This window comes from Amblyomma americanum, chromosome 1, assembly GCF_052857255.1.
Source record: "Amblyomma americanum isolate KBUSLIRL-KWMA chromosome 1, ASM5285725v1, whole genome shotgun sequence".
Lineage (NCBI taxonomy): Eukaryota > Metazoa > Arthropoda > Arachnida > Ixodida > Ixodidae > Amblyomma > Amblyomma americanum.
The window spans coordinates 352046455-352069202 of record NC_135497.1 but is presented as its reverse complement, the minus strand read 5'-3'; the positions used below and the strand labels follow the sequence as shown (position 1 = coordinate 352069202).

Sequence of the window (22748 nt, the reverse complement as noted above, 5' to 3'; positions counted from 1 at the left end):
GTTTTCTCTTTTGAAGAGTGCCTCGCGGTGAAGAAGACCTGCGTGTTTTTCGCAAGGACATATTGCAGTGGTCCCTCACGGTGTTTCAATCATTTTTGACTGACTTACACTTATCTTTCACTGCCGATTAATACTGAGGTGTTTGCCGCTGCGACCCGCCAACCAGAATACTCCCTCAACGCGCATGTATACTTATGTGTCTTCTGCCAGTAGTATATCACTGACAGAGGCCAGACCCTGACCGAAACGTTAGAATAAAGAAAGTTTTTTTTTTCAGTGTATGCCAACTCAATTATGTTTATGTTCTATCGAATCCATCCGATCTTCACCCCCGATTAATTAGGCCACGGCGAAAAACATACTCCTGAAGTTCCGACATGCTGACGTATCGAGTGTCGTGCTAGGAGATTCCCGAACCAAACACCTCTACCAGCACTTTCATCACTTTTGATCGGATACTTGCGCATTCGTTACGAAATGCGGTGCCCTCATTGCGGACGCGTTTCTGCTCCCAAACATCGTGCCTTCAACAGCCTCAACCATCCTGCTAGATATCGGAACCAACGATTTAGCTTCCTGCTCAGGTCGGTCTGCGTTTGAAAGGTACTGCAAATTACTGGACCATATCGCAACGACCCGGCCCGGTTTTACTCGAGTTTACGCAAGCTATAATTGTGCAAGCCAGGTCCTTTTACGAGGCTGTCCAATTTCTTCTCCAGCTACGTAACATAATTACTGAAAAGCAGTATTGTTTTCAAAAGCATAAATCAATGGAAGACGCGCTTTTGTCGATCGGAGACATGATCGCAGAGAGCTTATAAGAGTAACAGAAACAATACCATAGGCATTCTTTTTTTTTCTTTCCAGGAAGACTTTCGATTCTGTTGGGAACAATATACTACTGAAAAAAAGGAAATTTACGGAATCAGAGGTGCGCCATTACAACGTATTAGTACATACCTTCAGAACCGTCCTCAATTTAATCAAATCAATGGTGCGCGTTCATCTGATGATGATGCTAGATTTTTATGGCGCAAGGGCAACTAAGGCCAAACAGTGCCAAACACGAGGTTTTTGGTTACCTTGAATATGAAATCTCTCGTAACAACCCTACATCAGTTAAAAATTTAAAAACCCTATCCAATGAAAACATGCGGTGATCACCTAAAGATAATGAAGGGTGCATTGGTATTTGAAATGTGTAAAGTTCAGGGAAGTGCTATCGTCTTCGTGTACCTAGTCTGGGGCACATGACTAATGTGTGGACAACTGAGATGTGGGCACCACATCTCGCGTATTGTGGTGCCGGAGTACCCTGTAAAAGATGTGTGTGATGTATGTATGTCCTATCCACAGTCTGCAGAGAGCAACTTCTTTGAATCTATTTTGTTTTTCTGTGGCATACCTCCCAATCCATGGTTTTATTGTGTGCAGTTTGTTGTCTGTTTGTTCATCCCAATCCTGCTGCCACTCTTTGTGACGTGCAGTCCTAATATATGGCCTGAGGTCCTGGCATGTAAGTTGTTTTATATCCATCCTACTCAGTTCGGCACCTGAGGCTGCGAGCCTATCAGCTTCTTCATTTCCATCTATTCCAGAGTGACCTGGTACCCAGCATACTGTAACGTTAAGGTTCAATGTGCGTGTAGACATAAGGCATTTCAAGAGGGAATTCATTACAGGGTTTCCCAGAAGACAGGGCCATAATCACACTTAAGGAATCTGAGTAAATAACAGAGCTTGGGACTTTCTTTTTCAGGATGAATCTAACAGCCAACAGAATACCATGGCATTCTGCAGTAAATATGCTTGTGTGTCTATTCATTGTTTTTGTTTCAGAAAATTTACAACTGTGAACTGCACATGAAACTGAGGATGTCTTTGAGGCATCAGTGTAAAACTCTATGCACTGATATTTTGCTTGTGGGGACTTTAAATACTGTTTTATGGCAATTGGTGACCCATTCTCACCAACCTCATGAAAAGATGTGTCACAGTAAACTGGATACACTTCCCAGGGAGCAATTATGTCTTTAGAAGTTACCAGAATGTTGTATACTGATATTTTCATGTCTTCGACAAGTGTGGTGACCCTAATGGGAAATAATAATAATAATAATTGACTTTTGGGGAAAGGAAATCATGCAGTATCTGTCGCATATATCTTTGAACCGCACCGTAAGGGAAGGAATAAAGGAGGAAGTGAAAGAAGAAAGGAAGAAAGAGGTGCCATAGTGGAAGGCTCCGGAATAATTTCGACCACTTGGCGATATTTAATGTGCACTGACATCGCACAGCACACGGGTGCATTAGCCTTTTTGCCTCCATAAAAACGCAGCTGCTGCAGTCGGGTTCAAACTTGGAAACTGCTGATCAGTAGACGAGCGCCCTAACCATTAAGCTACCATGGCGGGTACTCTAATGGGTAAAGGTGGGGTACACTACGGCTCAGTAGTGTACGAGTCAGCCCGAAAAAGCACTTTAAAAATGCTAGAAGCTGTGTACCACCTGCGTCTGCAGTTGGCTACTGGTGCTTTCCGTACCAGCCCAATTGCCAGTTCGTATGTTGAGGCGGACCAATGGTCACCTGAATGACGACGGAAGTACATAAGTATAATGTACGCTATGAAGGTATTATCTCATGCTGATTATCCATGCAACGCGCTGTTGCAAAACCCAACCAATACACTGCTCTTTTCAAACCAACCGTCTGAAACCCCACTCTAATGGGTAATGGTGGGGTTTCAGACGGTTGGTACTTATGTACTTCTGTCGTCGTTCAAGTGACTGTCGGTCCGCCCCAACGTACAAACTGGCAATTGGGCTGGTACAGAAAGCACCAGTAGCCAATTGCAGACCCAGGTGGTACACAGCGTCTAGCATTTTAAGGTGCTTTTTCATGCTGACTCGTACACTAATAAGCCGCAGTCTATACGTGATAGAACTACACTATTTAGAAGACTCAGCAGGCAGTATCGATCTGTACCCCAAGACTGGTGGAAGAGGATCTTTAAAAGGTTCATAAATTTCATGCATTTAAGCCTTAGGTGCTTATTGTGTTTTATGAATGCAAGCTTTTCGTCGACTATGACGCCAAGAAATTTGTGCTCTTTTTGGACAATAATGCCGCCTTGAGGGACACCATTATCTTGTATAAATTGCGAGGACGAGTTCCCTACACAAACCTAGAATGTTCGTTCAGACAGATAACTTTGAATGGTGGACAGCATATTCCCTGAGATCCCAAAGACTAAACGGTCACGGACTATACCATAGCGCCATGTGGAATCGTATGCTTTTTCTAGATCAAAGAAAACCGATAAACAGTGCTGTTTATGCACAAAAGCGCCCCTTACGTAAGATTCGAAGGCAACGAGCTGGTCAGTTGTTGACTGGTTAGTCCTATATCCAGTTTGGTGCTGGTCAAGAAGACTGTTGAATTCAAGGAAATGCACAAGGCGACGATTGATCATATTTTCAAATCGCTTACATAAACAGCTTGTTAGGGCGATTGGCCGATAACTGGCCGCAAGTGTGGCTTCTTTGCCTTGCTTTAAGACCAGGATTATAATCACTTCTTTCCAGGCTTCTGGAAGATGGCCAGCAGCCCATATCTTATTAAACAGGCACAGGGCAGTTCCAAGGGTTTCTTCATGCAAGTGCCTGAGCATTCCATATGTGAACCTGTCAGGGCCTGCTGCTGTTGAGTTGCCACATGAGCCTAAGGCAACCTTCAACTCTTGTAAACTAAATGGTCTATTGTATCCTCCAACTGATGGCCTTTTATTATTGTGAGTAGGCTTGCCCTCCTCAGCTAGCTTGTATCTCAAAAAAGAATCTGTATAATGCACCGAGCTAAAAGTGTATTCGAAGTGTTTGCCTAGTGCATCTGCTTGGTGCTCCAATGTATCACCAGCAATACTAACCAGAGGAATCAGATGTGTACTATGCCCTTTAAGTGCTTTTAGTCTACCGTACACTTTATGCTTATCTATGTAAGAATTTACAGAGGAAATAAACTATTGCCAACTTTCCCGTTTGGATATACGGCAAGTACACCTGCCATTCGCTTTAGCTCGCTTAAAGTTTGTCAAGTTGTCAATCGTAGGATAACGGCGGAATTTTGACCATGCATTATTTTGGTCCTGACAAGCTTTCTTGCGGTGGGCATTCCACCATGGCCTTCGTTTGTTTTCTGTTTTACCTGACGTGTGTGGGATGGATTTCTGTGCAGCGTCTATTATATGCAGTGTGATCAGGGATTGAGATTCATCTATACCTAATTGCGTAATTGATGAACAGGGCAATGCTGATAGTTCCCTGAACATTTTCCAATCAGCAATCTCTTTTTTAAACTTCCTAGGGTTATTTACCCCCAGGTTGATATTTTCAGTATATTTTTAAAAATGGGAAAGTGGTCACTTCTATACAGTTTTCAATAACAGCCCACTCAGTAGCTGCCAAGAGTAATGGGCAGCCAATAGCAAGGTCTATCGCTGTGTATGAGTTGTGTGTTGAATTAAAGTATGTTGGGTCTTTTCTATTGAATATACATGAGCCAGATGACAACAGGAATTTTTCGTTTAGCGTTCCTCGAGAATCTGTTCTGGTACCTCTCCATAATGGGTGGTGAGCGTTAATATCATCAACCAACAGCAACGGCTCGGGAAGCTGAACAAAAAGTTTTTCGAGTTGGTCAGTCGACAGCCGATGATCTGGTGGGATATAGAGGAATCATACGGTTATAACTCAACCAAAAGTTAGGGCTCGTATTGCCACTCCCTCTAAATCAGTAGCCAGTGGAAGAAATTGCGAGGCAATTGAATTCTGCACCACAACAGGAACACCTCCTGATGAGTGCACACTGCCTTGCCTGTCCTTCCGGTATACTGTGTACTTCTTTAGAAAGTTTGTGTGTTGTGTTTAAGTGCGTTTCTTGTAGGCAAAGTATGCTTGCTTGATATTCCATGAGTATTTCATATATGTTATTCAGGTTCTTAGGTAGACCTCCGCAGTTACATTGGATAATGCTCTCTACAGCCATATTTCTTGGTGAGGAAGTGACGATTAGTGGGAGTATTTAGACGTCGCCGCCTTTATCAGGCGTCCTGACTGGCAGATGTCTTTTCTGTTAGAGGCGGTCTAGGAGACTTCACCTCTCTTGGGGGTCTCCCTCAGCGCCTCCGACGCTGAGGGTCCGAGTGTCATGTACAACGCTTCCGGTGGAGACGCGGAAGCAGACGTGGATTTTTCAAGAGGGAGAGACTCCCTCTCATTAGTCTGTGTTTTCCCAGAGGTCTGTGAAAAGTTGACCTCTGGGACATGGAAGTTTGGTGCAGCCGGAGGCTGCTTGTTGAGGGGCCTTAGTGGACGCGCATCAGCGATGCTGAATTGCGTGCCCACTGAGACGAGATGCCGCGCGGCCCCCCGGCGTGCTGCGTCAGCGTAGGATCTTCCGGAGAGAAGCGAGAGCTTCTTCCGGGCTTACAGTACAGTACTGTACATTACTAATGATACAGTATGTAATGGTACATAATGGTACCATACTAATGCCATGGCCTAAGTATTTTTCTCAGGCAGTGATAGACATTACCTCTTTGAAAGGATGTCAATTGTGATGAGCCAGATGTCACTCTAAGCAAATGTGGCTTCATTAAAAGTAATGTGGTTAGCACTATTTTAAACAGAACAGTGTGTAGTTTGACAGGGACAACGAGGCAGACATGACACAGAGACGAGCACTGACTTGCAACTGATGTTTATTGCTTGGAATGAGGAATATAATCAGTTCCAACAAAAATAAACAAAACAACCATTCATAGATTCACAGTCATTCATCCATGCCACATTGAGCAAAGGAGATAACCATGATCATCATTTTCGCCCCGCTAAAAATGCCAGTCCTTTGGAACAAATCGATAAAGAGGGGCTGCTGACGCAGGCGTCTTTTAACCAGGCAATGTGCGCTGCTTCAATTACTTCATGCGTTAGTTGGTTATTGTGCTTCCTTAAAACTTGTGTGCGAGTGAAGTCAGGATGGCAAGTTTTGCTGTCCCAGACTCTACAGTGGATGCCGAGATGCCCTTTTACAGTATTATGCACATTGTTATTGTGCTCCTTCAAGCGTTCGTTGAGGCATCTCCCCATCTGACCCACATCAAGCTTGCCACATGACAAGGGAATGGCGTAAACAACACCTTCTTCACAGGAGACGAATTAATTTTCATGTTTGATGTCGCACTCTCTAGGAACGAAATCGGTATTAACCATTTTGCACATCTCCCCAAGCTTATCTGGAGCCAAAAAAATTACTTTGACACGTGATCTATTTGCTATCTTTTTCAGTCAGTGGGAGAAATGATGAATGTAAGGCACAACAGTAGTTTTTTCTTTTTCCTTTCGCGTCAATAAATTTGCCCGTTCCCCTTTTCTATTTTTTCTCAAACTACTGAGAATAGATTCTGACACTGACACTAGCAGCTCCTTGGGATACCCAGCCTTTACGAGCCGATCAGTTATGTCAAAGAAGCTATCTTATATGGAGCGCGGGCAAGATTTGTTAAGCGCATTGTGAAAGCAAGATTTCACCGCAGCACATTTAACGAGCTTAGAATGAGATGACGTAAAAGGGAGCAATGGCTTACAGCTTCGTGGCTCATAAGACTAACACGTGTGATGGTGCATTAATCTGAGTTTGATATCTAAAAATCGGATGACATTGTTTTCTGGCACTTTAGTAGTTAGTATGAGGGGATGAAGGCACTGAACAAAGGTAGCTTTTATCTGCATAAAGACTGCGTCAAATATTTCCACACTAGTGTCTATAAGAACAAGAAAGTCATCAACATAGCGAAAACACTGTAAAACCTTTGACCATTTCAATTTTTCATGAAGCCTTCTACCCTTTTGTGCTAACAACAAGTCACTAAGCACGGGAGCTATGCATGACCCGATGTAAACTCCTCGTTTTTGAAGGTAAAACTCACCCTCCCAGGAAATGAATATAGAAGTTAAATACACTTGAAGCAGTTCTAAAAAGCCCCTAACGGATATGCCGTTCTTGTTTCGGAATTCAATTAATCCTAGCTGGTCAATACATTCTTCTAAGCATGCGAAAAGCTCATCATGGGGTAGTGAATATAAGTCCTTAACGTCAAAGGAGCAGGCCATCAATCCCTTGTTAGTTTCTAAAAACTGGATTACATCCTGTAAACTTTTTTACCTGGTACAGATAGTCCGTGAGTGAATTTAAAATCTTTAGAAAAACGGCAAGAGTTTTCTGCCAAGTGCCGCTCCGAGATACGATCACACAAAACGGACACTCTGGTTTGTGGGTCTTTGCGCTAAAAAACACTTGTAAACTAAGTCCTTTACTGTAATCGGCTCTTTTCGTTAACAATTCAAGGTTAAGTTTTTTGCACACTTTCTTGGCCTTAACTTTAATTTTTTTCAAGGAAATGTTCTTGGCCGCGGGAAACGAAGACAGAAAAGCTTCCCTACCCTCTTTGACGCACAGTTAAGAGGGCAGCACTAGGAATCCCCCTTCCTTGTCGGCTGGAAGGGGGCAGCGAATGTCCCTTCAAGTACGAGACGGTTCACCGAACAGAGACGGTGTTCACTGGAGCCGTGGTTAGCGCTAGGCCAGTAGTTTAGAGGCACATTCTCTAAGTAAATCTGTTTATGGATCATTCAAAGAGCCAAATCTGTGTAATGTGCACATATTGGGGGATCACCACACTAAAATTGGCGCTAATGCTTTAACCTCATTTAAAAAGGGAGGCATGCACCGAGCGAGAGCATTTTCTGAGCATGATAAGTGAATATTTGAGTCAAATATATCTGGCCTTGCACAGCAGAGGACGTGCAGTCTTGTTCTGAAACCTATTTCTTCACATGGTTCATATCTGGATTTGCCTTTGTTATTTCTCACATTTCACTTGCTTTAATTTAAATTTAATTTAATAGCATAAAGGTAACAGCTGCAAGACAGACTTCTGAAGCACCACAAAACTGCAGATGATGATAAGAGCACCATATGCAGCCAGTTCCATGCCTAAGCTATCAGGTTTTGGTGCTTGAGCACAAGAGAAAAATGCAAAACAATCAGAGCACAGTCAATGGGCACAGCTTTTTTATGAGCATCTCAGTGCATGGTTTTCAATGTTGTAGAGTATCAGCAGTAGAGAGAAAGCTTTGGAGGTGTTGAGGGCCAACTTTCGACTGCTGCTAATTGCACTTTTGCAGATAGTGTTTGGATGGTGCATGGATGGTGCCATTGAATACTTATTGAATTGTTCAGCTTTCGTAACGGATGTTGTGACGATTCTCGCACATGACCATTAAGACTGCATTTTTAAAATTCAGAAGAAACCAAAGCACTCTTCATCCGGGGTGTAAACTTTCATCCTTGTAACTTAATTCTGTTACTTTATGTGCCTACTGTCATCCTATGACTGAATACAACCAGCTCATACAGCATCTCCATTCATGTGGCAGATAAGCTGTGTACGTTTATTGATGCCATGATCATCATATATTTAAATACTTTACACAAAAACGAAAACAATTTTATTAATGATAATACTTGATTATATGCAGTGGCCAGAGTTACAAACTCGCTCTGTTATCACCATCTTGCAGTGTAAATGTTATTAAATGTATGTGTAACAGACTCATTGATGGCTAACAGGTTGTCACAGCTGTTAATTTTCCTATTAATGAATAAGTTATCAAGGACGAACCAAAGGGTGCTGGTGGTATAAATGGCGATGTCCCTATTAAAAATCAAGAATGAAAACGGAGAGGCAAGCACCAACCGTGAACACATCCTTTTCTTTTTTCTTCTCTGAAACTTTTCAAGCCGCACAGAACTTTGCGAATATGAAAAATGAACCTTAATGTCAGTGTGAGTCTTTAGGCTGCTTCACAGAAAAAAAAAAATGTGAATGATTCTTTTTGCTGCAAAGCTTGCATATTATATTCTGTAATTATTATTGCCATAAAATAACATTTAAATCGACACTGGTGCCTGGTTTTTAAATGTCTCCGTAAAAAATATGATACCAGCTAAGTAAAGGCTAAGGTAAGGAGGAGGCAAGACTCAAAGAAAGTACAACAGCCTGACTCAGCTCTCAACATTATTGGCATGTACTAGGAGAGCAACACTACAAGAGACATGAAACAATAGTGCCAACAAAGATGAGTACAACTTTCTCAGCAAATAAAGTTAGATGAAGTTCAGTGCTTGTCCTGTGTCTTTTTTTCTTTGTGTTCCTCTTTGTTGGTGCTATTGTTTCCTGTCTGAAGTAGTATATACCATCTAGCGCAAACTGAAGTTCTTCCAACACTTAAGGCACGCACACAAAAGATATGTCCAAACACAAAGTCATGTTTGCATTGAAATCGCGACACGAAAGCGGGTGAAATGTAGCTAATGCAGAAATTGTGAGCCTAAACAAAGAATATAATAAGCCAAAAACATGTCCATCAAAAAATACACAGCATTAAGAAAATGCACAGCAAGAAAGAAACATACAACACAGGTGCAACAACATGCAGGTCATTATCAAATAATTTACTTTTTTATTTACATGTACCACCTCCTAAAGGTATTATAGCTGCATACAAGGATTAGACACATTATCAAAATTGCCAGTTTCATTTGCTTACTAGAACCCTTAGAATATTAAGAAGTTGATTCATAAATCAAATTGCTCTCAGCCTTGAGCCACAAGAGCTGTTCTTTCATGACAGTATTATCATGATGCACTAACAATTTTCGGTGTGCTAACAGCATGTAAGCATATTATATCAACCATAAAAAAAAATTAAATTTTCTGGAGGTTGGAGTAAACACTTTCTTAATGCCTGTGCTTAGTTCCCAAGTAAATGAATGCTGACCGCTTACGTAATTGTTTTGCAGCAAACTGTCCCAAAATAAGATTTGGTACTAATGCACAGCGAAGCGTGAGCCTCAATTGATTGGTCATGCACTTGTGCTAATTACATGCATTTACTGTGAAGTTTGAACAAAAGTAGTGTATTTTTGCATTCAAAGTTAGACATCTTAAGAAATGACTCCTGGCCATTTTTACCGACTGAGTGGTTTTATCTTTTGGTTACTTTAGAAAAGTAGGGTTAATGTAGAAGCGATTTGTTTGGAGAATACAAAGAAAAATTAACTTGCAATAAATTTTCTCAAATTTACTTGTGCCTGATGCTTTGATTATATAAGCACAGGTTTTGCACTTTGTTCTATAGCTAATTCTAAAGCACTTGTGAGAATTCTTTCACCAGCATATGACACAACACGGGCATTATTATTGATGTAAAACATATTTCACATGTCTCATGAAAACTAATAGGCAAGTCAGTTTACTTGGTGTGCTACTACTGGTACCCTTATCTGAACAAAATGCTAGATTTATATCTCCATTCTGAGTTCTGGGTGCATTGGGTGTATCTCAGAAGCTGTATCAGCAGAGTTCATAACATTTCCACTTATAGTCTAGACAGGTCCAAGGCAAACATATGATGCGTATTATTGACTTGTTAACAAGAAACACACAATTATTAACAGTTTTTGCCCTGCTCCTTAGAAAGGGTCGAACAATTTCTGCTTAGATTTAACAAAGACAACTGCTAAAATTCTTGGGAAGTACTGGAAGTTAGTTGCACCTACATCAATGTTTTTGAACTTCTGGCTATGTTTTTGCATTGGGTACATAAAGCTCTGAGCAGTTATATGACTCTGTTTGTCAGAAGCATTACACTGTTGAAAAAGAGAGCAGTGACACACACGTCTGTTAAAATGGCAGCTGTATTCTAAATAACACGAGCTGACGTCGGGCTAGTTGGTGTTGGATCATAATTTCAGCAGCGTGAGCACATTCAAGGAAGGAAGGAAGAGACGGATAGGAAAGAGCGCTTAACTAACAACTTTATTTGAGAAGGCTGAAGCCATTACATATATATCCTCAAGGTAGCGCCCACCAAGGTTGAAAAAAACAGTACACGTGTTGGCACAAATGCACGAAGAAATCACATTTAGGATAAGGCTAGGCCAGATCATGCCTTTTTCAGACAACCAACAATGAAAGAACTGAAGGTAAATGTAAAACACCCTATGGTAGATGAAGCAAGTGAAACATGCAACTACAGCTCATGTGGAATGCCACCAGAGAAAACAGAAGAGCAAATAAACCCAGAAAAACACGAGAAAGAAAGAAAAAATGGCAAAACAACGCTGAAAGCATAGTTTTAAAACAAACGAAGTGGACAATCGGATGGGTGAGTGCCTACAATTGACACACCTAAAAAATAAAAAGAACAAAAGCAGGTTGTCTGGGTCTCATCCCAGACAACCCGTCCTCATACATTGATTGGACGCAGGGGCCACATCACCGCTCCCTCCTCGCCTTCATTAGATCGGCACATCTTTCCTGCTTTATTTAACACCCACCCCCTCTTCTCTTTCCTTTCTTTTCTCTTTTCTTCCTAACCCCCCTTATGCCCAGAGGCAATAAACAATGCTATCAAAAAAAAGAGCAGATAAAGTTGTGTGAACAAAAAAGAAAAAAATCTCATAAGTAAGCATTTTAACTTCTATTATATAGCCTACATATGCAAATAATTAACTACCCTGCCAAACATAGTTTCTAAGCATCAGTTTTTGTAAGGGATATCGGTATGAAATGCAACTCACTAGATTTAATTATTGAGGTATTGAATAAATATTCATATTATTTATGCTTATATTTGGGTTTCAAATTTGATACAGTGTTTTTAGATTTCCTATGAGATTTGATCGTGTTCCTCACCCCAGGCTGATTCTGAACTTTACTGCAACTAAACAATCATCCTGACATTTTTGCAATGATACAAAGTTTTCGGTCATTTCAATGAAGTTCATTTCAAATAACTATTTTAATTCTTCCACAGAACATTAACATCTGTCTTCCAGGGATGTGTTCAGTCAATTAGGCCCCTTACATTCTTTTAATATATTAACAACTTACCCAGCTGTGAAGTCGGGAATTAGATTATTCACTGGCGATTCTTTGATTTACCATAACGTATAAGAATTCTTACATGGACTGTCAATATTTAATGTCAGACCTTGATGTAACAATTTCTTGTTCCTTAATGTCTCTAAATGACACTAAAGCATAGGTCACCAGAAAGGGTAAAGTGCTTCCATTGCATAGCTCTTGAAGAGTGGATCACAACGGAGTGCTCAGTACCAAACAAACTAATCACGCAGTGAAATACCATGTATTCAGCAGAGCTACTGCGCCAACCTTCTCACATGTGATGCAACATAGCGAGACTTAAAGCAAGTTGTATAGTATATTGATATCATCTTGACCACTGAAAACGTGCAACAGGCAAAGCAGACATTATCAAGCATAAGCAGTGCTGGCGGCTACTGAAACAGCATATGCTCCAGTGAACATTTTGAGCGGGAAAATATTTTGATTCATGCTTCTGTTTCACTACAATAGTGTCCTTTTGTGTTCTACAGGAATATTGCCTTTATGTTTGAAGGAATAGAGACATCAAATTCTTGGCTTGTGTGCTTTATTTCGAATAGCTCATTGGACAATAGTATACATGGATCACCCCTTCTGCCCCTACATAATTTGCAATTTAATTTCTTCTCGACATATATTTGGTTCTGTTTTCAACAACCGAACGATGGCCACGATGTGCAAGGTGCATTTAGGTCATGCCGGGCATGAAAAAAACGTGCAATAATCACAGATATGTAGTTTCACTCAGAGTCATGTATCAATCCATCACAATGCTTAAGCCAGCCTGTTTCATAAGCTGGATAGACAAGAAATGACGTGCGAGAAGTTAGTTTTTTTTTCATGCTTGACGTGAGCTAGACACGCGTTCCATGTCACAGCCATAATTTCATTTAAGCCGGAACCAAAACAGCATGAAGAAGAAATCCGTTATAAATTATTTAGTGGTCGTAGGGGAACACCATGTGGTGACTTATGTATGCTAATATTTATTGCATCACTTCAAAGAAGGAAACCTGCAAGCAAAAACTGCTGTTCTAAATGATTGACTGTTGCTTTGAATGCAGACTGACCCATTTTACCATCCACTCAATGAAATGCTCTCTGCTTCTTTCTGCACATTCTAAGAACAGCTGTTTACCACCAATACTACAGCAACATAGTGTTACGCAGTAAGCATGTATCCATATTTCATCATCGTTGTTCAACCTCTAGAGCACTGCCATTTAATCATTGCCACTTGTCAGTATTTTGGTTTATCTCAACAATTACTAGCGCGAACTGTCACCTGAACCAGTATACCAGATCTCATTAGGTGGCCCTCAGTTGACATCACATGAGCATGAAAATCAAATTCGGACAAAGAGACAACTAGACGTCTATTTTGTGCACTCCATAGCCTTATCTCAATTCAGAACCCATCAGTTAATTGTCCCATTTGAGCATATGTACTTCCATTTATGTGGATGCTGAGGAGCATGGTTAAACGATCTACGATTAACGTTCCAAAGTGACTCAGGCTACGAGGGATGCCATAGTGGAGGGTGCCAGAGTTCTTTTAAACGCACACTGACATTGCACATTACACGGGCCTCTAACCTCTATCGAAATGTGACCCCCGTGGCCGGGATCGAACCCTCGTCTTTCGGGTCAGCAGCCTAGCGCCATAACCGTTGAGCCACTGCTGCAGCTTTGTTTATTTGTTCACTGCATGGCAGACTGTGCTACTCATAAATTAAAAAATCTCTGGAAGCACATACCTAAAAGAGACTGGAAGACAACACAACTACATGAACAAACTAAATATAATAGCTTTATTCCAGTGCTAGAACAGGCAAATTGCAATATACTAGAACCTAACACAACCGTGACTATGTCACCCAACATTCCCCTGTTTGTATTGGTCTTGAACACGTGTATCGGCTTCGCCTTCAGCAGGATTACAGCACTCTTGGAGGATGGATGCCAGCAGCGTTCCTGCGGCGTTAACCCAATGCTACATTTTGACCGGAAGAGCGACTGCGATGGATTGTTCAGGGAAAGCTGCAGCGCAATGCCACTGACACCGCACGTGGACATTACCTTCTGCGCATCTTCTTCAAGCACGATGACTACGGGACCCGCCCCCATCCAGGACCACCTGCTGCCTATAAATTGGAGCTCACTGAGAGACAGCTTCAGTGGACGCGGCAACACGGCCCTATGTCACCCAACGTCACGTTTGTGCAGGTTAGTCATTCAAAACTGTCTTGTAGTGTTGCAGTGTCCACACACTGCGTTAAGTTGTTTTTGCGAATATTTATCATTAGTGGACTTGTTGCTAAAGTTGTCGGGCAATGTGGAGGAGAATCCCAGTCCAGTGACAGAAGAAATGTTTCCAGAATTGATCCAGAACCAAAAATAGATCCTGTCAAAACTCACCGAGGTCCAGACAAACCAGGCTTCTTCTGAAATGAGAATCCTTGAAGTGCAAAATTGAGTTCTTGCAATTAAACACAAGCTAGAAAACCCAGACAATACCCAGAACAGGCTTGCAAATATTGAAGCGCTTACCGATAGGTGGAATGATGACATGTCGAGCATTGCTAGACAGGTCGATGAACTAGACAATCACTCATGAAGGAATAATTTAATAATCAGAAGCGTGAAAGAAGACGCCCATGAAACTGAGGTCATATTGATGAAGAAAGTGACTGAAGATATTTGTAGTGACATCCTCAAGGTAGAAGTAAGCTCCATTGAAAGAATTCACAGGTTTGGTAAGAAAGCACCTAGAAGAAACTGCCCCATTATTTTCAGGGTAGCAGACTTTAGGGACAAACGAAAAATTTTGAGCAATTGTACTAAGCTTAAAGGCTCTGAAATCAGCATTAGTGAGGATTACTCTGAGTGGGTAGTGGAGATTAGGAAGAAACTTTGGAACTCGTGTGCAGATGAAAGGAAAGAAGGCCGTAAGGCCAAACTTGTTTTTGACAAACTAAAAATGAATAATATGTTGTATGGTTGGGACGAAGGAAAAAATTAGAGGTACCAAATTACCAGCGCCACTGAAAACAGCAACTGACGGGAGCACAAAAAAGTGGATGGTTTTAAGATAATAAATATAAATGCTCGGAGTATAATAAACAAAACAGATGGTCTGAAAGTCGTGGTCATGGAACATGAATCTGACGTTATTATCATAACAGAGACATGGTTGCATGAGAATATAACAGACGCCGAGTGTGTGCCAACCGATTATAAAGCATTCAGAAGGGATCGAGCAGGAAGAGGAGGTGGTGCAGCCATACTAGTTATGCAAAGCATTTCGTGCACTGCCCTTGAGCGGTTGCACAATTTAGAAGCAGTATGGATTAAAATAAAGCTGACGGATCAGACAGTTTACATTGAAGGGGTGTAGAGGGCCCCAAATTCTGCACGTGCAGTAATCGCCAGTCTAAGGGAATTCATGGAAAACAATGTTCGACAGGCAGACAATATAATTGTCTTAGACGACTTCAATTTACCAACAATTAATTGGACATCATGTTATCCCAGGGAGACGGATATGGCAAGCTGTGAACAGCTTTTAGACTTGGAATTCTCTCATAATTTAGTGCAGGTAGTAACTGAACGCACAAGGTTGTGTGAAACAACTTCATCTATCCTTGATCTAATTTTAGTATCGCGCGGTTCGATAAGCCTTCTGAAAGACTTATGTTGAAGATGGAATTTCAGATCATCGAATGCCGATAGCTACTTTCAGTATGTCTCCATGCATCTCTCCGGGCAACCCAAAAAGACTAGTTTTGAATTTTCAGTCCGCAGATGATGCGAGTGTCCCAGACTACCTTAAACTTCTTTTGATGAATTCGTGTACTTTTATGAATCACAGGCAAACACTGATGAATTGTGGAATTTCTTTTCCAATGTTGTAGCCCACTGTATAGAGCAATTTATTCCTAAGGAGAATAAGAAGTACAAGAATAGAGAAATTATTCATGCAAAACACAAAAATAAAAGAAAACAAAAAGCATGTTTCCAAAATAGCAATATAGTGGATAAAATCAGTGTTCGAAATATGACACAAGATTTGAAGCGCCTCATTAGGGATTCAAAAGTCCAATTTTGCACAGTAACGTTAAAGAATTTCCTTTCCGAAGCACCGGCTAAGTTTTCGTGGTATGTGAATCCGCCGACTAAGCAGCACTTTTCTAACAGTGAAATTAATACTGAAGAGAGAGCTGAACAATTTAACATCTTCTTCTCATCCGTCTTTACTAAAGATGATGGCAAAGTTCCAATCCTCACCGACTACTCTGCTCGTACTCCTATTTCAGAGATTAGAATAGCCGGGGAAGGTGTCCTGAACCTTTTGCTTAATATTAACACACAAAAAAGCCCCGGAGCAGATGGTGTTCCTAATGAATGAATTCTTAGTCAGGTATGCTGAATGGGTGTCAAAGTTCCTTACGAAAATATTTCATTCAATTGTGAACAGTTCCTTCCCAAACGCATGGAAACTAGACAAGATAGTTCCGGTTCATAAAACAGGCAGCAGTTCAGACGGTAGCAATTACCGGCCAATTTCCCTTACTAGTACTTGCTCTAAAATGCTAGAACACATTATATCCAAACACCTCTCCGACTACCTTGAAATGTATAACTTATCACCAGTACCACATGGTTTTCGTAAAAGTCTGTCTACGATCACAGAGTTAGTTGAATTGGCGCATGACGCTTCAGAAACGATAAATTTGCGAGGACAGATGGACCTTATTTATCTACATTTTTTTAAAGCCTTTGATAAGCTTTCACTTTCCAAACTTTTGCTAAAAATCAATACAGTGTTCAAGAATCCCAACCTCACTAAATGGTTCACCTCGCACCTACAAAACCGCAGCAATATGTAGAAACCGACATGTACAGGTCCAGCTTACGACTGGTGTTATCGGGAGTACCCCAGGGAAGTGTCCTTGGGCCTGTACTATTTCTTTTTATTAATGACGTGCCTAACCTCGCTTCTGTTCCATTAAGATTATTTGCCGACGGCTGCATTGTTTACAATCAGATTGAATCTCTCAGTGACCAAATAAGATTGCAGAACAGCCTAGAAAACATTATAAAATGCTGCGATGACTGGCAAATGGTGACCAATCCCATAAAATCTGTATGCATGTCCATTACCAGGAAAAAGAAGATCCTGGAATTTTCGTATCGTACGTATGAGAATGAGCTTGGGAGAGTAGGGGAGAACGAATATCATGGTTTAATATCTAGAAGTGACTTGAGATATTGTTACGGTGTGGGATGCCACGGGGTGGCCACGGGCCCGCCCAGAGAAATATAGCAGCAGTACGGAGGAGAGCCGGCGAAGCACGACCGGCGGCGGCCAAGCTTTCTCGTTCTATCTCCCTCGTGCTAGAGCCGCGCGCTCGCCGCTCGCGCTCGCTCTCCGCCTCTTCTTTTATTCCCGTATCACCTTTCCACCGGGGGGGGGGGGGGGGGGGGGGGGGCGGAGAAGTCAGGCCGTGCTTTGATGCAGGGTTTCCTGGGGCGACGCAATGTGGGCTCGCAGATAGGAAACTGTCACACTCTTCGTTGAATTCGAAGTGTGTGAGCTGGGCGAAGGTGTCTGCAGTCGCCGAAGAAGGTCCCACACCGGTTAGGCTAACTTCAGGGAGTTTTATGCATATTGAGCGGCGATCCGTTTATGGGACTGCATTGCGTGGGGAAGGCATGGAGCCAGCAGGCGACGACGGCACTGATGAGGACCCGGTAGCTAAGTCGGAGTCACCGCAGGCGCCGTAGACATATCGCTTCATGTTTGAAACATGTTCTGGGAAAATGTGGTGCACACCGCATGGTCGATGCTCTGGCAGGTCTTCGAGGCGGTATGTCACGGGGCCGAGTCGGGCAACGACACGGTAAGGGCCGCGGTATCGGGGCAAGAGCTTTGCGGCACGGCCAGTCGCACGGATGGTGCCGCGAACGAGGACCAAGTCACCGGGCCGGAAGGGGGGATGTGGTGGTGCTGCCGCGTTGGCCGCTTGCACACGCGCGTGAGCCGTGAGGAGGTTGCGCTGGGCGTCGAGGCGGGCGGAATGAAGTCGTTGAGCAGATTCAGCTGGTGACGCAGTAGGATGGGGAAGGCCCAACTGCGCGTCGAGAGGGATGGAGGGCGTTCTGCCATAGACGACTGAGAACGGCGTCACATGCGTTGTTTCTTGCGCTGCAGTGTTGACTGCAAAAGCTGCAGCAGAAACAAAACGATCCCAGTTTGTGTGGGACGGAGCGACGTAGGATGCGAGTATATCAATGAGGGTACGGTTAACACGCTCCACGAGGCCATTGCACTGCGGATGATTGACGGATGTAGTGGAATGCGCAATGCCGAAGGAGCGGAGGGCTCGCTCGAATTCATGGGACATAAAGCAGCTCCCACGGTCCGTGATGAGGCGCCGGGGAACACCGTGCCGAAGAACGAGATGCTGTTCCACAAACGCGACGGCATGAGCGGACGACGTGTCTGGAACGGGCAGTGCTTCGACCCACTTGGAGAAGTAGTCGATCGCAACCAGAATATACCGGTTGCCGGCACGCGTCTTCGGAAACGGGCCCAAATGATCCAGTCCAACCAGCTCGAAAGGTGAACTTGGTGGCGAAAAAGCCTGCGGGGGTGGCTTGGTTACACCTGTGGACGGTTTTCTGTACTGGCATGTCTGGCAGGACGCCACGTGTTCCTTGACATCTCTGGACATATTAGGCCACCAAAACCGCTCCGACACTCGTGCGTAGGTCTTGCCGCGACCAAGGTGACCAGCCGTGGGAGCGTCGTGTAAGCCGCGCAAGATTTGCGACCGCAGTGTTGCCGGCACAACTGGCAACCAGACGGGTGGTCGACCACGGAGCCGCTTCACATGACACAAGAGGTCGTCCTTCATTCGATAGACCCGGCGTAGTTGGCGGAGGCCTGCGCCGGCGGCGGTGCCAAGGGAGTGGATTATGGCAGCAATGGCGGGATCTTGCGTTTGTGCAGTCCTCAGGTCCGTCAAAGCCGTCACGGAACAAGGGTGGCGAGAAAGGAAATCGGCATCTTGATGGGCAGAGCCGCGCCGATGCACTATTGTGAAATTGTACTCTTGAAGTTGCAGGGACCAGCGTGCAATCTTGGCATTCAAATGTTTGGCGGACTGCAGCCAAGTGAGAGCGCTATTGTCCGTGACTATGGTGAAGTGACGGCCGTACAGGTAGGGACGGAACTTCTCGACGGCCCAGACAACGGCGAGGCACTCGAGTTCTGAAGAGTGGCGGCGGCGCTCAACGTCGGAAAGCTGGCGGCTGGCATAAGCTAGGACTTTGTGGTCACCAGACTCGTCTTCTTGCAGGAGGACAGCGCCGAGCCCATCTTGGCTGGCATCCGTGTGGAGGACGATGGGGGCCGATTCGTCGTAATGGGCCAATGTAGGAGGCTCGAGGAGGGCGTGCTTGACGTCAAGAAACGCGAGCTGTTGGGCCTGCGTCCAACTCCATGGTGCATTCTTCTTCAGCAGGGCGGTCAATGGAGCGCTGCGCTTGGCAAAGTCCGGAATGAAACGACGGAAATACGAAGCAAATCCAAGGAAACTTTTGAGCTCCTTGACGGTGGTGGGAGCTTCGTAAGCTGTAAGCGCTTTTAGCTTTTCAGGGTCGGGACGGATGCCATGCCGGCTCACAACGTGACCCAAGTACGTCACCTCCGCGAACCTGAAGAAACATTTTTTTGGTTTTAAGCGAAGCCCAGCAGAGGTAAGGGCTTCGAGGACGAGTTTGAGGCGTCTCTGGTGTTCTTCAAATGTAGCCGCGTAGACAATTACGTCATCCAGGTATACCAACGCCATAGTCCACTTCAAATGGCCTAAGACTCGGTCCATGAGACGCTGGAAGGTGGCTGGAGCGTTCGAGAGACCGAAGGGCATACGGTTGAACTGGTAAAGGCCGTCGGGAGTCACGAAAGCCGTCTTTTCCGCATCATCGGGGTGAACAGGCACCTGCCAGTAGCCCGAGAGCAGATCTAGCGTGGAAAAATAACGGGCCCCCTTCAGGCGGTCAAGCGCATCGTCGAGGCGAGGCAGCGGGTACACGTCGCAATTAGTAATAGCATTTAGCTTCCGATAGTCAACGCAGAAGCGGAATGTTCCATCCTTCTTGCGCACAAGGACGACAGGGGAGGACCAAGGGCTACAAGAAGGGGCAATGATTCCCTGGTCAAGCATGTCGCACACGTGCTGCTGGATGACTCTCCGTTCGGCTGGCGCTACACGGCGAGGTTGGTGATGAACGGGCCCGCGGTTTTCGGTGTTGATCCGGTGTTGAGCCCAGGAAGTGCACCCGAGTTCACCGGCGCTGAGAGCAAGGCAACTGCGATGCTCGAGCAGCAAGGTCTTCAGAGAGGCGAGCTCCGCGCAGGTCAGGCTGGGTCCAAAGTTAAATTCTTCCCATGATAGGATCGCCGGCGCTGGAGGGTGGCGAGGCGGGGCTTCAGGTTGCAGAGACGCCACTGGTGACCCGGGGTCCAAAACTGAGGCTGTACCCAATTGCGTGCCGGGATTCAGCGCGAGAGGTACGCTGCTGATGTTGAGTATAAATACGTGGGCCTCTCCTTTGAGCACAGGCAGAAGGCTTCGAGGGGAGGTCATCTGACGGGCTGGAGCTGAACACCGGATGGGTTCGAACAGCACGTCTGCTGTGACCGGACTGTCAAGCTTGGCATACACCCACGTTGCCGCACCCGGTGGCAGGGTCACGGCGGACGCCACAGTCACGGTAGTGACGTCGAACGGCTTGACTCGACACGGCCACTTCGTCGCGAGGTCACGCAGAGATGCTGAGGCACGCTTGGTCGCCGACACCAGGGTCGCCGTAGCTCAATTGGTAAGAGCACCGGAGGCGATATTCGGAGGTTGTGGGTTCGGATCTTACCGGCGGCACCAGGGACTGCCACAGGGCGACACCGAGGCTGGAAACCCGGCTAAGCCAGCCCGGCCCACAGAGTTCGGCTCGCCCGTGGTTTGGTTCTAGTAAAATTAAGGACGACTCCGGCTTGCTGGCACCACCCGCACCCGAGGACCACTGGCCAAATAGGGCTGTCTGCGACAACAAACTCGGTGGAGATGGTATTTCCGAGTGCTGTCAGGTTGACGACGACACGTCCGACTTGCTCCACAGGGGTGCCGTTAAAAGCTAAGAGCCGGGTTTTGGCGGCTGGCAGAAGCAGGTGGGGCGCGTTAGCAACAAACGATTTGTGCAGTACATTGACAGCCGCTCCAGTGTCAACCAAGGCCTTTACGTGCCGGTCAAGGTCAAGCAGGGCGACGTCGACGAGCACGTAAGGAGCATCAGTGGTAATCGGAGCCGACGAAAGGAGGGGACGCAGAGAACGAAGGAGTGTGGGGACGGACGTGGCCGTGGACGTGGACGTGGACGTGGATTCGGTGGAACGGTGCCCCCGGAGTTCCGCCAAATTGTTTCCCGACGTTGGAGGGCCGGCACAGTCCCTCGCGTAGTGTCCCCGCAGGCCGCAGCGGAAGCAGGTCATGCGGCCGTCGTTACGCAGGCGTCGGATAGAGGCCGCAGTTGGGGCTGCGGACCGAGGAGCCTGCACCCGGACGCTGCGCTCGGCAGACGGTGGCGACTCCCGCGTGGCCAGCAAAGTCAATTCCGCCTCGATGGCGAGCGCCATGGCGGCGCGGACGGAATCAGGACGGCCAGAGCGGACCAAGCGCTGCACCTCGGGGAGTCGGATGGCGTCGACAAACGCCTCGGTGCCGACCAGGGCCACGGCGTTCTGAGGCGCTCCCGGCAGCGACTGCAGAGCCAGGCGCTCAATGGCGGCGGCGAGGTCCTGGTACGTCTCCCCGGGCTCTTGACGGCGGGCTCGCAGGCGGTGGTACTGCACACGGGGTTGACCTGAGGCACAATAGTGGTCGGCGAGGAGGCCCGCCAGAACATTGTAAGAGCCCAGCTGGTCGGGCGGCACGTTCTGCAGCAGCTCGGTGGCGCGGCCCCTCAGTTTTGCAACGAGCATCCATGCCTTCATTTGCTCGTCCCAGCCTCTCGCCGCCGCAATACCGTCCAGCTGGATGCGGTAAGCATCCCACGAGATGGTGCCGTCAAATGTGGGCAATTCCACAACGTCCAACGAACACTGCGGCGAGGACGCACCCGCGCCGAGCACGCCATTGGCGGCCACGACCGCAGGCCCAGCGACGGCAGAGCCGTAAACAGCGGCGGCGGGGACGCCCAAAGGCACCTGACCTGTGCTCGGCTCGGCTGGCACCAGGCGACGGAGTTCGCGCCGGAGAGCTTCCATCTCCCCAGCCTGGGCAGTCAGACGGGCCTCCCATGCGTCCATCCGTTGGGTGACTGTATCCAGGAGGCGCTCAACACCGGCGTCCGGCTGCTGCGAAGAGCCGAGCCTCTCCGAGCGCCTAGGTCTAGCGGCGCCGGCCGCCGCGTCGTCGGCGCTATCGGCTGGTGGTGGACTCCTGTCGTCTGGCACGTCGGGTGCTTGATTCTGGGAGCGGGTGAGCGGCATGATCCCACCGCTGCCACCAAAATGTTACGGTGTGGGATGCCACGGGGTGGCCACGGGCCCGCCCAGAGAAATATAGCAGCAGTACGGAGGAGAGCCGGCGAAGCACGACCGGCGGCGGCCAAGCTTTCTCGTTCTATCTCCCTCGTGCTAGAGCCGCGCGCTCG

General features: G+C 45.9%; 1 protein-coding gene across 2 annotated transcripts in view; it reads right to left on the bottom strand.

Annotated features, from left to right (window-relative positions):
* LOC144115566 (uncharacterized) overlaps positions 1–22748 on the bottom strand; it is a 74666-nt gene that overhangs the window by 32275 nt on the left and 19643 nt on the right. The window lies entirely within an intron of this gene.